Below are 14,229 nucleotides of genomic sequence, written 5' to 3'. Positions count from 1 at the left end.
GATAGATGATTTGTATATAATTTACATATTCTAATTTATATGTAGAAGATGCAAAATTAAAAAATAATAATTTAAATAGAAACACATCTGCTCAATCTTGCTATCCAAGTTCTCACTGTTGTCCAAGGGCAAATGCTAAGGCCCCTGCTCCCCAGTCTGAGGGCTCTTTATTGTAAAATCAGATGTAGATTGGACAGCCTTTCAAATAGAGGAGACTGCCCTCTGACAGGCCTTCAAAGAGAGGACCATCCTCTGTAAAGTAGGACATAAGTCCGCTAGTTCTGACAAATAGCTCTAGGTTGGTAACTGAGTCATTTCTATCAGTGCTGTTCCTCCTGTTCAAGTAATAACTGAAACAGTCGTCTGTTGCCTGGAGCTAGTCTTCTTCTGCTTCACATGGTACGACAACAGTGCCTCTCCTCTCCCCACCCCACACCTTATGAAAATAGTCTCCATCAGGATTTCTGCACTCTTCACTTTGCTTGGGAGGAGGCTGGCATAGCAACACAACACAGTGTGCTTAGGCTGTAGGAGTTTTATCACCTGGTGAGTAATCAATTGCACCTTGCAAAAACCCTTTTATACCTCAGACTGTTTTTTGAGCGTGGGTAGGTAATCTTAGTAAATGCTAGCCTAGGTATTTCAGTGATTCAGAACAGAAGTGGGGTGCTCCTCAGAGCAGAGAATTCTTACTGGCAGATTTAGGATTTATTTTCAATTCATGGGAGGCAACAAAATGATGGTTAAATTCTGGTGTCCTTATAGGTTTTGTGCTTTCAGGTAAGGCATCATTTGGTGCAGAGAGCAATGATGGTTTTACTTTGTCTCGTCTAGAGGTACTGAAATTTCATTATTACTCACTGGTTAGTTTTACTTCCTGCTTCAGTCTGGCGGAGCAATAAGAAAGGTTATTTCTCATTTCACTTTAATTGCTTTATTAATACCAGCAGTCTGTAACTTGGATATATTTTTGTATGAATTATATCTGGGTGTTTTTTGTTTAAATGATAGCATAAGAAGTTTGGGATTATCTTCTGAGGCTAGTCTGTTTATTTGCTTTATGTTTTTCAGTAAACTATGTGTATTTCAAAGTACCCTAACATCTGTTAATTGCTTTGATAATCACCCCTTGAATTTAAAAGAGCTTAGAATTTCTGACTAGATAGAGTGAAGTTAGGACGTCTATTCAGTGCTATTTTTCTGGGGAGACGCCAGGGGTACACATACCCCTAAACATTTTGTGAATCTAAGTTTGGCCTTGTTTAGGGGCAGTATTTCAATATGAGTAGGAAAATGAGAGTACTGTACCCCTATTACCCCTAAACAATTTTTTTAAAGAAAAAAATCACAGCATCTATTTAAACTAACAATGGAGTTTTGACAGATTTTATTTAATTATTGCATTTATAACCCAACTTTTTCAACAACCCTGCAAAATAGGTTAGGCTGAGAGGCAGTGACTGGCCTGAGGTCACCCAGTGAGAATTTGAACACCAGCCTCTCAATGCCTAGTCCAAGGCTCTAATCACTACACCTTCATTGGGTGGTACTATGAACAAAGCTTGCAAGGGACGTTGCACAAAAGCAGCTTACAGTATTGGGAACCAAGAGCAAGGCCATAGCTGCACTACAGACTAAAACGGGTACATTAGTCTTCCCTCCTGGAAGCCCTAGTTTGGTGTGGGAATGTAGGGATATGTAACTGAGAATGTTCTGCACTCTTGCCAAACTACAATTCCCAGAATTATATGGGAGAAGCCATGACAGTTAAAAAGTGGGGCAAAACCCACATACAGCTGTAGTATTACCGGTAATATGCTCTTAAATGTGTATTCACATCATATTTAGCAGATGTGGTTGGAGTACATATCCAAGATATCCTCAGGCACGCAAAGAGTCTTGCAACTGAGGGTTTCGTATTCAGCAATTCCGAGTTCTCAAAGCCAGCCATATTATTCTCACCCTCCAGGCCACTTGAAGTGTGGAGCAGAGACAGGAGCAGTTGAGACAGGCTCAGGAAATCAGAGTCCTACCACCCTCCCAGAAGCATTACTACCCTGGCAGAAACTGTATAGATTGAGCAGTCAGTTGTAAAATGGCTGTCAGGAAGTCAAAGTAGAGAGCCTGGGTTCTTGCACAGAAAGCTCTGCAAAATTTGAGAGTGAGTGGTCATGCCACAGATAGAATGAGGACTCACAAGTTTTTAATGTTTGATGTTATATTATGTTTTTATATATGCTGTAAGCCACCCAGAGTGGCTGGGAAAACCCAGCTTGATGGGCAGGGTATAAATAATAAAATCATCATCATCATCAACAACAACAACATCATAATTACTGTGGGTTTATTTTTAAAACTTTTTATTGCACTGTCAGTAACAATTACATTTCCTAAGTATAAAATTGATTCCAAAATACAGAACCCTTCTATATTAATCATGAACATATTAATCGTACATTAAAGGCTAAATATCAGAAGGCACGGTAATTAGGTGGACCATCAAAAAGCCTATTTTACAGGAAGTCGTATAATATGAAAATCAATGTCAGTATGAGAAACAGAAAGATACCACTTAATGTGAAAAGGTTTAGCCATACGTTTACAAAGCTGAATTTTATGTTGGTATTTCCACGGTTTTTCAGTCCCATACTCTCAGGTATCAAACAGCTGCAAGTTGGATGCTTATTTGTTTTCCAGTGCTGCACCAGTATTGTGCATACTTCCCTGACCATAGTAGTAATTTACCATGTAGTAAATGCTAAAGAAAATAGTGCAAGATCATCCAGAAGTGCTGCCATGGGTAAAGCTGACACTGTGCCCAAAAATGTTGGGAAAGGCTTTGGTTCAAGGAATGAAATTATTAGATATTTGTTCCTGTAGATGCTTCTGAACTTTGCGCTAAACAGGCATCCCCACCACTGGTTCTGTATCTAAAGTCAGGAAGAATAACTCTTTGACGTCATCTTCATTGCTTCTTGGTTTTGAATCATAGGCTTTGATGGCTCATGCATCAAAGCCTCTGTAAGGTTCTGGATGCTTCTATCAGGCTTTGGCAAATTCCATAGTCCTGGCATCTCTGGGACATGCTGGAACATTTCCAAATACATATTTCTTTTGTCTTCAGCCAGAGGAGAATGGAATGAAAGCCACAATCCGAATTTAAGCAAATATTTGGCTATAATTATTATGTCAGTCTAGGCCCAAGGTAAACATCACACAATGAAAATGGAGGGAAACAAAGGTCCAGATGGTTGATGTCAATCCAGGAGAAGGGAGTGGTTGTGCTAAATAACTGCCTCCCCTCCCCACTCTTCTCTTTCACTGGAAATCTCACTGCTCTCCTTCTTTGAGCACTGTGACACAGAAGAAGGGAAGAAGGGAAACAACTGGGCAGAGCTTACTTGCAGCTCTTACTGGCTAGATTTGGGCAACCTGTTTCTCAGTCATGAACTCTGATTAGCGGACGGACATTAAAACATTATTTGGATCTGTTAACTAACTGTCCTTTTGTGGTCCAATGGCCAATGATCCAGTGTGAATCCAGGAGACTGGATTCCACCTGCAATGCATTTGCTGTGTGGCCTTGGATGAGTAATCTTCTCTCAGCTGCAGCTTCTCCTAGGTGAAGCGAGAACAATAGTGACCTACTTTGAAGGGTTCTTACCAGGACAAAAGGTTATAAAACAATTTGCATCTGTGCATCTCAATACGGCGCATGTTCTTTCAGAAGTAAATCTTACTGAGTTCAATGCTGTGCACTGTAGGCATTTCTGTGAATTCCTGGTTTCAGAACAAATACGTAGCCAAAGAGCTGCATTTCCTCATGGGCAACCTTCTGGAGGCCACATGCAAGAGTTTATTTGGTGGCAGCTCCAAATATTTTAAAAACGCAAGGAATGTCTGCTGAATCAGACCAAAGGCCTACCTAGTCCAGCATCCTGTTATCAGTGGCCAACCAGACAGATGTCCATGGGAAGCCCACAAAGCAGAACCTGAGCACAAGAGCACTCTCTCCTTCTTCGCTTCCCAGCAACCAGAATTCATAAGTATACTGCCTCAAACTATGGAAGATGACAAGTGAGGAGTGGCTGTGGAACACTCCCCATCGAGATGTGCCTAGCAACATCTTTGTTTTCTTTTAGGAAACAGATGAAGACTCACCTCTTCCAACAGGATTTTGGATGAGGGGAACTGTGACTGGAGTGATTTATGAATAGTTTGACACTGCTGCTTTTATTATAAATTGTATTGAGACTGCCGTTTTTAAGTTTTTGTGTTATGATGTTGTTTTATTATGTTGCAAGCTGTCCTGTGGCCTTTTGGCGAAATGTTGGCGTATACGTTTCTTAAGAAACAAAAGGATTTCCTGCTCCCCGCCTCCAATGCCAGCTCACACAATCCAGTCTACGGTGTGTTATAAACAGAGAACAGTTGAAGCGAGAAATGCCTTTGCAGAGCAGATAATTTCACCTTGGATCTGCTTCCCCGCCCCAAACAGGACACAAATGGCTGTCATCCATCAGCTGATCTGACTTTGTTTGTAGTTACATTTATGGTAGATTTAGTAATTCACTCTTAAGGTAAGGACATGTGCCATGAGCACAGCTGTTTATATATATGGACAGCTGGTTTGTACCTGGCAAAAACAGAGTAGCAAAGGCTACTATTTCTACTAATTAATTAGTAGCGATGCCTTTGGTAAAAAGCATGGTGAGCTATCTCAATTATTGCTAGCTTTGACAGTAATGTTGAAACCAGCTCAAAAAATGTCAGCGCAACAGGGCAAGGCTCAGAGGAAAAGGAAGTGGGAGTATAAGCTGAGGTAAACCACAAGCATTCAGCCCCCCCCCCCCAACTGAGCCTGAGCTAGTTACTATGGTAATCCTCATGTTCAGAATCTATTGAGTAGCTCATCAGATGGCGAAAGTGCTTTGAATTGTTATCTGTCAACGTGTTAAATGTGGAATGTGATGGTCTTGGAACCTGTGTTTGTCATTTAGCAACCATACCCTACAATAACCCAGTGGATGCAGTAATAGCTATAGAGACCTTCCTGCCACCAACTGCAGTTGCCCCAGAAATGCTTAAGGCTTAGGTGGGATCCATTTTGTTAGTAGAATTTCCCCACAGCATTAATTTCATTCTATTGTTTATTTGTCTATTTAGATTTTATCCCACATTTCAGGCAAAATGTTACCTTCCGAAGCAGCTTTAAAAAAATGAGAGGCAGTCCCTGTCATCACGTTTACAAACGAAGTCAAGGGAAGAGAAGTGGAAGGGGGGGGGGGAGGTAGAGGAGGGAGTTCATATTTCAAGGTCAGAATAAAGTGGTGCGCTATAAGTGGGCATTTATATCCAGTTGTTGCCAGGCTGCTCTTCCCTTGCTCCGCTGGTGTCCTTGCTTGCATAGTGGCTGGCAGCTCTTTTCTCCTTTGGCTGATGGATGGGGCTAGAGCACCCTTTCCTATTGCTTCTGCAGTCTTGGGACAAATGAAAGTCAAAAAAGAGTGGCATATCTATTTATTTATTGCAAGTATTTATATGCTGCAATTTAAGTACCTTACCCTCCCCAATGGAACCCAACACACATAAGACTGCTAGCTTTCCTTTTTCTAGATCAGTAGTTGGGATTTGGCAGAGCCTCCTTTGTACCCACAGATTGTCAGACAGTGACTTCCTTTATATTGCAGGCTTGTAGACCACCCCCTCATCTCTCAGTGAGTGCCAGCAGTTGAATCTTGCTGACCTGCTATGGCTCTCTCAAGTCAATGCCAGATCTACTAGAACCTTCAATTCCTGCAGCTACCAGGGTTTCATGCTCATTCTGATTCCTCCTTGCATCACAACTTCTGCCCCTCCTTTTATCCCTAGCTTTTCCCCAGCAGCAGAAATGTATGCACAGCCAGCGGTGCAGAGAGGGGGAGAGGCAAGGGGGGGGGGAGAGAGAGAGACTCCCCTGAGGCCCAACAAAACTAAGGGTCCCACATGTTTTGGTGCATATTGCCTAAGGTTAGTGGACAAAGAAGATTGCACTTGTCTAATGTTCCCCTTTGACCTTCAGGACAGTAGCTAACAGAAAACCTATTCCCAGAATTCCTTGTGCGTAAGCTGCTGTGCTTCCTTGCTTGAGGACTGCAAATTGGAACCAGGAACAATTCAGAGTCCCAGTACCAGGGGCAGACTTTAGTAATATGGTGCCCTGAGCAAGGACAACATTTGATACTCCCCCAACATATTTCTTATTTTCACAATGATTCCTTATTATATTGCGTGCCTTCAGCTCAGTGTCCTGTGCTGAGGAATCACCTGTACCATCCTAAATCAGGCGCTGCCAGTACCCACTGCAAGCTTTGCCTATCTAGTGAATCATCATTGAGGGGTATTCATGAATTTAAACATTGCTGATATTCCATGTATTTAGATAAGCTATGCTATCTACTGGGAGCAGGTGCAGAAGGACAATACATGAATAGCTGCACCTCAGAGTACGTCCTCATGTTCCCCAAACTATTATTTGTCCTAGGCCTAGATAACATCTCTGTAGCCTTGTATAGGGCAGCAGTCACTGCTGCAGCAGGCAGGCTGCCTCATACAAAGTGCTGCTCCAGATAGCCACCTAAGATCAACTCTGTAAAAAAGCATTGTCTGCTGATACATATGCCAGGAGTGTGACAAGTAGATGGGTTAAAGGCAACCTCTCTTTCAACTGAAATAATTTGTTGTGCAATGTTTGCTCCTAAGGAGTTTTCAGGCCACGTGACTGGAACAAAGCGAGTGTGAAAGGTCATTGTAAGTATAAACTGTAAGGTGAGTAGATGTCTCATTGGAGTACCATGTTGGATGGGAAGCAGTAAACACAGGAGTGCATTATTTGTAGCGTTATCATCCCAGAAGCCCCCTCAAAGCCTTCTGTCGATACAGCTGTTTTCACATGGACTTTCAACCACTGCTTTTTTGCTTCAGCTTCATGGACCTGCTTATATGACACTGAATCTGAACTTTTAGCAATACCCTTCATTGCAAATTCCATCTACTTAGCCAATCCATTTCAGTAGAGAACCCTTTACCAATACAATGTTGTAACTTTTGCAAGCTGTTCTGCTCCTGTGGTTTTTCGTCATTTTTTTTTAAACAAAAAATAAAGTCACTGTGGTTAATATTTAGCAACATGCTCCCTCCTTCACTCTTTTCATTGTCTTTGCTCATTGGTCACTCCTCTCCTTTGCTTTAATTATCTTTACTAAAATAAAGCATATTTATGATAGCCCACACCTTGCAAAAGAAAAAAACATGCCGCTCAACGTGTGCAAGTCAAAGAAGCAGAAGACCCAAAATTCTTCCATTGCATTACAGTATTGTATTTGGGTGTTAATTTATTTCCTTGGGCTTTAACTTTTCAGAAATAATTAATAAATACTTCCATTGTTAACTCCATTATCTATTTTTGTTCCTTTTCCAGTTGCAAACTTTAAATTAATTTTACCATTCTGCCTTTTGTTGTCAAGTTCAAACCTTCTCCTTGCCTCCTTTTTAAAATAAAGACTTCTGCCACACCAGTAGCCCTCATAACCCAATTGGGCTTCTGATGTCATAGACTGTGACTATGTTAGTGCCCTATAAAAGGGCATTGGGGTCCTTCAATGACAAGGTTTACTACACTCCTTCATTCTTGGCTCCTATTTATTTTTCTCCGTCAAGCTTCTTCATTTATTTATTGATATATTTATTAATTGCATTTAGAGCCTGCCTTTTACTCCAAAGAAGTAAAGGCAGTGTACATGGTTTTCCCAAGTTCCTTTTATCCTTTTATCCTCACAACAACCCTGTGATGTAGGTTAGGCTGAGAGACAGTACGTGCCATGCATTTAACAAAATTTTAAAACACATTTCTCTGCATGCCCACCCCCCAAAGAGAATTCTGGGAACTGGAGTTCCTCCCTCAGAGCTAGTTTCTAGCACTCACAACAAACTACAGTTCCCATGAGTTTTTGTGTGTGTGCATGCTTGAATGTCTGGCCAGTATGCGGCTGAAATCACTCAGTGAGCTTTATGGCCACATGGGAATTTGAACCCTTATCTCCTACAATGTTTGTCCAACACTCTAACCACTGCTCCACACTTGCTCTGCAAGTAGCTGAGTTCTATTTCCAGCCCTGCAATTTCTTCTCCTTACACTGTTCTCACTAATGCTTAACCATAGTATTTTATCTTTTAATCCTTGATACAATGATGTTCAGTGGCACACATCTTTCAACAACTTTAGTAGCATCACCTTCTCCACCCTTCATCCCTTCCTTAACCAAATAAACTTTCTTTCAAGAGTCTTCAGGTTAATTTCTCTAGGATACTCTGTTTCTCCAAGTACACCTTCAGCTATTCTGATTCTTGAAGTTTCTTATCGGTCTTTTTAGGATCCTTGACCTAATTAATGTCTTTTCTCACATCATTTATACCTACAAATATACATTCTCTAGCGTACAAAAAGCCTTGGGAATGGCCCAGCTAAAGCTAGGGTTTTAAATTCACATTGATGACAGTGTCAGAAGCCCATACTTATATCTTCTCCACTGAAATCAATAATACCTGAAAATGTTTAAGTCAGCCTTGTAAATGAGCCCTCAAAAGTTACTAGCCTATGATTGACAGACAGGTGGCTTGTTTGCTTGAAATTGTTATTATTTATCATACTTAGGTGTTTTTCTTAACAAAAGTAACTCAAAGCAGCTTACAGCAATAAATAAATTGGTAGCTAGTGCAGTCACACCAGGATTGGTATTTATGTGTTCAGAGCATCTTGCTCTGGCTTGCTATGGGCTGACAGAATGGATAACAGACTCTGTCCCTCTTCCAGCAGCCTCATGAATTTCAATGCTAGGCAAGAAGGCGGCTTCCTTCCTCTGGTATCGTATCCCACGCCTTCTGTGTTGAGCACAAAGAAAAGAAGTTACCTGTATAATAATTTATTCTCTGCCAGCCCATGAATCCCACTACAGAACACCTTATCATACATGGTACAAGGAAAGTGTTTAGTTACAAGAGTGTCTGAATTTTGGAATGAACATCTTTTATTTTATTAGAGCCCCTCCAGTGCTTTATAAACTTCAGTTATAATCTGATGTTGCTTTTTTTTTTTTAAGCATTACAAACATAGAAAACTAGAACTTACTTCTGAATAAATATCCACAGAATTTCACTGCTAATTTTCTTTCACTAAAGATTTGACATTGACTATTGTGATTAACATTGGTGATGCAAACTTCCCATCAATTTGCTTGACCAGCTTCAAAATAATGGTTCTTGGTGTGTATGTTAGCTTCATACCATGATACAGTAGGTCCAACTTTTATTTAGCAGGAGATCGAACAGAGGTTAAAGAGGACAGGATTCCTGCACATTTGCCACAGTTGTGTGGAGGTGGCAATATTCTGCAGCTGTAGCTTGGATGACCACACCTACACCTACTGATATTCCCCACTTTCTACATAACTTTTAAAGGTACAGGAGCCCTGCCCTCTTTTGCATCTGACCATCCAACTTGAGAATCAGACTCCTGAGTAGAGTGGCTAGATAATGAAAGTGGTTTCTCAGCTGCCATATATGTTAATGAGATATCGTACATCAGAGCTCCTTAAAGCACTACATATAACAGTGGAATCCCATTGCGCTCAGTGGGACTTCCTTGAAGATCAGTAACAGCTGCCTTTAAAAAAGCAAACAAACCCTGGTTTTTCACAATTAAATTTGGCAAGTCCAACACTGGTGTAGTCTGGTAAAAGGTTGGGTAATTCATGCAGTGAAGCTAGGATTGCCATACGTCTGGAATTTCCCGGACATGCATACAATACTGCATCCGGAGAGCAGTGTCAGGGAAGAAATCGTCAAAATGTCAGGGATGAGGTTCCTCATCTTGATGTATTTGGTTCACCTGATTTCTAGAATTTAAAAGTCAATGAAGCTAGCCAAACTTTATTGATTATCCTTAGTACTTGGTAAGTGGGAGTATGCTATCTCTGAACATTAAAAAAGTATAAATATTTTATTAAAAATATATATAAAAGATTTGTAAAAAGACTAGTGGAGGGGAGGAAAGACAAGTGCATTAATGTTAGGAATGACAGATATAAATGAGACTTTTGTGTTTAGAGGTAGAATACCTCTGGTTTCCACATACTGATAACAATAATGGGTTGGCTATCTTCATCATGTCCTGTTGTGAACGTTCCAGGGGAATCTGCTTGGCCGTCACTGAAAACACAATGTTGGACTAACAAGGCAAGCCTGTGCATGTTTACTCTGAAGAAAGTCCCACCATGTTCAATGAGGCTTATACTTAGGTGTGCACAGAACTGCTGCAGCTTAAATAGATCTTGATCTAATATAACAAAGTGATTCTTACCTTTTTTTGTAAGCTTGATGATGGTGACAGTGGCATGCATGTATACAGAGCTTCACAAAGAACAGGTTTCACAAGTCCCTACTCCAAAAAGCTTGCAATCTAAAACATAGAAGAGGGAACGCGAAATGGAGGTAGGGGTAAACGGGGGAATGTGAAATTATTTCAACTCCATGCACTTTGGTTGTTCCAAAATTCTTCTACAAAATAAATGAATTTTGAGGAGGGACGTTAAGGAAGGGAGGAGGTTGCAAAGGCCTTCTGGACGCAGTTCCAGGCATAATGGGCAGGAAGACAGGAAGAGCAGAGTTGTTTCAGGATGCAGGAAACCTTTGGACAGCTAAGTGGTGGACAAGAGGACATCACAGGAAAGGATGCCTTGGAAAATAGAAGTGGAGAGAGAAGTGGGAGGGCAAGGCTGCAGAAGAGCTCTGAAGAGAGTAAGTTTGTGCAGGATCCAGTGGTGAAGAGAAAGCCAGCTTGCCTATTTAAGGGCACTTTCCCAGTCTTTTATCAGTATGTGACGTGTTAAACTTCAATTAATAAGCGTCGAACAATTTTAATTTTGAAAAATATCGCTATTGCTAAATGGAAGTAGAAGACCTGAGTATTTGCTTTTAGGTGTTTAAGGGCCAGTCTTGGAGAGAGCCCTATTAAATACAGTAGGTTTACTTCTGCTTGAGCATGCACAGGAGAACAGGCGAATGCCCACTGTTTTGTTCCTACTCAGGGTAGGTTAATGGGGCTGAAAATGGATGGTAGGGATTTCTCCCCCTCCGCCACTCCACTCCTTGCTGCCACGCCTCAGAACAGCCAGGGAAACGTTCAAGATAGGCCCACAAAGGGCCCTACCCTTTCTCCGTGCACCTATTGGCCGCCCGACGTGTCAGTCTACGCTCCTCTCTGAATGAGGGCGCATTGGCTGAGCCCATTTCTGCGAGGAGGATGAGAGGCGGGCTAATATGAGAAGCGGGGGTTGAGGCGTCAGTTGAGGAGATTAAAAAAAAAAAAAGCGCCCTCCGCCTTCTTTAGCAGCACCGCCCTCCTCTTGCGTCGCCATTGGCGGGAGCTGGAGCTCAGTCAGAGCAAGCTGGCCTTTTTATTGGCCAGCAGTACAGCAGGTGGGTGTTGCTGTCCTTAGCCGCGGCCGCTCCCTCCCGGCTTGAAACCTCGCTGTTGCCGGTGAGTGTGAGGCGTTGAAGCTGGAACAGCGCGGCGGGTGGGGCGCTGCGACTCTCTCCAAAGGTGCCGGGTACCGAATCTAGTCTTCCCACAGCGAGGAGCAGGAGCCGCGGCGGTTCGCCCACCCCACCCCCCAACCTCCCGGGCTTTGGCCAGACTCAGGTGAAATCCTGCTTCAGGGACGGTGCGGGACGGGACGGGAAACACGCGAGAGATGGCGCTTGGCTTTTAGTTTGGCGCCGGCGGGTTGAGGTTCATCGCGAGGCGGGCGGGTGTGGCTTAACTTCTAGAATGCCTTTCTTCTGCCAAGCGGGCTGCAAGCCCAGGAAGTGCCACCCACTGTGGGGGCATCGGCTTTGGAGGGGGGTGGAAGCGGGGTGGGGTGGGGGAAGGTGCAGCCATCATCTCTTGGCTTCCTTTCCGCCTGAGGTGGGGGAACGCTGTGCAATTGCCACGCACAGGATCCTTCCCTTGCCACACCGGCTACCTGTGCTTCCCCTCCCCCAAAATACCTCTTTCCCCTCCCCCCCACCGCCCCTAACCCCAACAACCCTACAGGGGAAATGGCTTTAAGACTACCGCCTCTTGCGTCTCTGAGAAAGCAGCTGATCTCGTGCTTCTCTCATCCTCTGCTGCCTGTTACTATATCTTGCTCTTGTTGCAAGAGATTAAACCTGCTCGTTCTCTCTCCACGGTTTGTAGCTGGGGTTGCACCCTCTAATCATCTAAGGATTTCCTGCCCCCCTCTCTCCCCCCCTTTTTTTTTTTAAAAAAGCTGGGAAGTAACGGGCAGTATACCGCTTGGCAGCTGTCAGGGCTCCCGCCTGAGTCACGGGCTGACAACCTTGTTGCAGACATTGCAATGGGCTTGGCTTCCGCCCGCCGAGCTTGACTTCCTCATTCAGTTGGCGCTGCTTGAGTCAAGCCAGGAAAGGGGGAGGAGGGAGCGACGGGGCAAGACGAAGCTTGCAGGAGGAGAGTCTCTCTGGTAGATTTTGCAGCTGCCCCCGTTCTCAAATGGGACCAACTTCTCCTCTCTGTTCAGCCAACTTCCTTTGAATAAAAGGCGGTGAAATGCCCTGATTAAGCAACAACGGGCGTTTATTTCCCTTTGGCAGGGTGGCTCAAACAAGAGTCCAGCAGTCCCAGGGTCTGTATCTGGAAGGAGCAACTTGTGAAAAGGAAAAAGAAATGGGACAGGATTCCAGCTCATGTGTTTATTGGTTGAATGTGGAAAGTGGGGAAATGCTCTGAGGCATGCTACTTCTAGAATATTCTCCTGTGACAATTGTTGCTCTTGGGGAAATACTCCAGTTGACTCTAAGCATTGCAATAACTGTGAAGCAAGGATTTTAGAAAGTGGGTTCTCTCTTGCTCTTGTCCCTTGATTGTTGCTATCTTTCAAACTTCTATTTGTGGTAGAGAGTCTAGGGGATCTGTATTGCCTGCCTGTTTTGGCTATCCCTTTTCTGTGGAGCAGAACTACTTGCTAGTTTCAATACTTAATTGATATAAGGAAAGTGCCAATGCCCATAGAGACCCCCCCTTTTTTTAACTGGCTGTGTCTACTTTTTCATTTTGCTCTTTGTCTTGCCTTTACTTCCTTTCTGTGTATAATCTGTGACTCTTAAGTTACTTCCAACTAATGTACACCTGGAGAGTGGAGTCTGTTTTAAAAAGAAGCCCCTCCAGGGCCTGTTTGTAGACAGCAGCAGCAGCATCCCTCTAGACTAGAGATAAGTGCACAAAGTAACATGCAGGTCTGACTTGCAGGCGTGCCTGAGAAATAAGGACTTCCCAAAGCATTCAGGATTTTACCAATCTGTCAGACTTATGTGCTGCTGGCAAGCAAGATGTGACTTGCATTTTCAAAAAGTAGCATCTGAACTGGCAACAAATGACTCTCGTATACACAAGTTTTGTTTGTTTCGCGGTATAATTACCCTGCAAATAGCCGCAACGAAACTTGGCTGTTAATGCTAACATGTGCATCTGTGACTAATGATTCTACCCATGATGAAACTCTAGTTTGAACTGCATAGGTAAAAAATAAATGCTGTGGCTAAAGAGAATGTATGAACCCTGGTCCTCGGATTAACACACTTCTACAACTTCTTAAAAATGTAGTTTCTTCCCTTAAGCATAGGTGTGACACAACAGAATCCAAAGTAATGACTGCGTAATCAGTTACTGCTTGTATAAAGATACATTATTAGTCACCAGGTGAAAAAATGCTATAGTTTCTTATCTTTGCCACTCCAGTGAAAGCTGCAAACCTTTGCACTGGCTAATACTCTCTGACTCATGGACTTGCTGTCTAGAGCTATGACGTTATACTTGTGTATTCAACTGAAATAAAATAATTGAGATAAATTCTAGTCACTTATCTCTGTAAATGTCTTGGAGGGCCAATACAATTAGCCTGCCATTTTGAGCCAAAAAGTATCATGTTAGTGGTTGATGTGAGCTGGCTTGTTTCTGTCAGTCTTGGAGGGCAAATTAGGCATATTAATGTAGCTTTTGTAAATAATTGCTCAGGAGGAAGCTTGTGTTGATGTAGAACTAGGAGGGTGTGTGGCTCAAGCGGTAGAGCATCTGCCTTGCCTGCAGAAAAAGGTTCTGATTCAGGGCTGGAACTGTTCCCAGTCTGAAAG

General features: G+C 42.9%; 1 protein-coding gene across 7 annotated transcripts in view; it reads left to right on the top strand.

The window, feature by feature from the left end:
- Positions 1–425: 425 nt before the first annotated feature.
- Positions 426–14,229, top strand: part of MYH9 (myosin heavy chain 9) — an 83,284-nt gene continuing 69,480 nt past the window's right edge. Inside the window, exon 1 of one of the 7 annotated variants that reach the window (XM_083462143.1) lies at positions 426–546. The gene's annotated coding sequence lies outside the window, so the exon portion shown is untranslated. Of the gene's footprint in view, positions 547–11,286; positions 11,738–12,450; positions 12,726–14,229 lie in introns of those variants that run through there. The other 6 variants (XM_083462141.1, XM_083462140.1, XM_083462145.1 and 3 more) reach the window with 6 other exon arrangements.

The sequence above is a fragment of the Podarcis liolepis genome, assembly GCF_965112155.1.
Source record: "Podarcis liolepis genome assembly, chromosome: 10".
Lineage (NCBI taxonomy): Eukaryota > Metazoa > Chordata > Lepidosauria > Squamata > Lacertidae > Podarcis > Podarcis liolepis.
The sequence above is the reverse complement of the archived record's forward strand: the minus strand, read 5'-3'. Positions and strand labels throughout refer to the sequence as shown.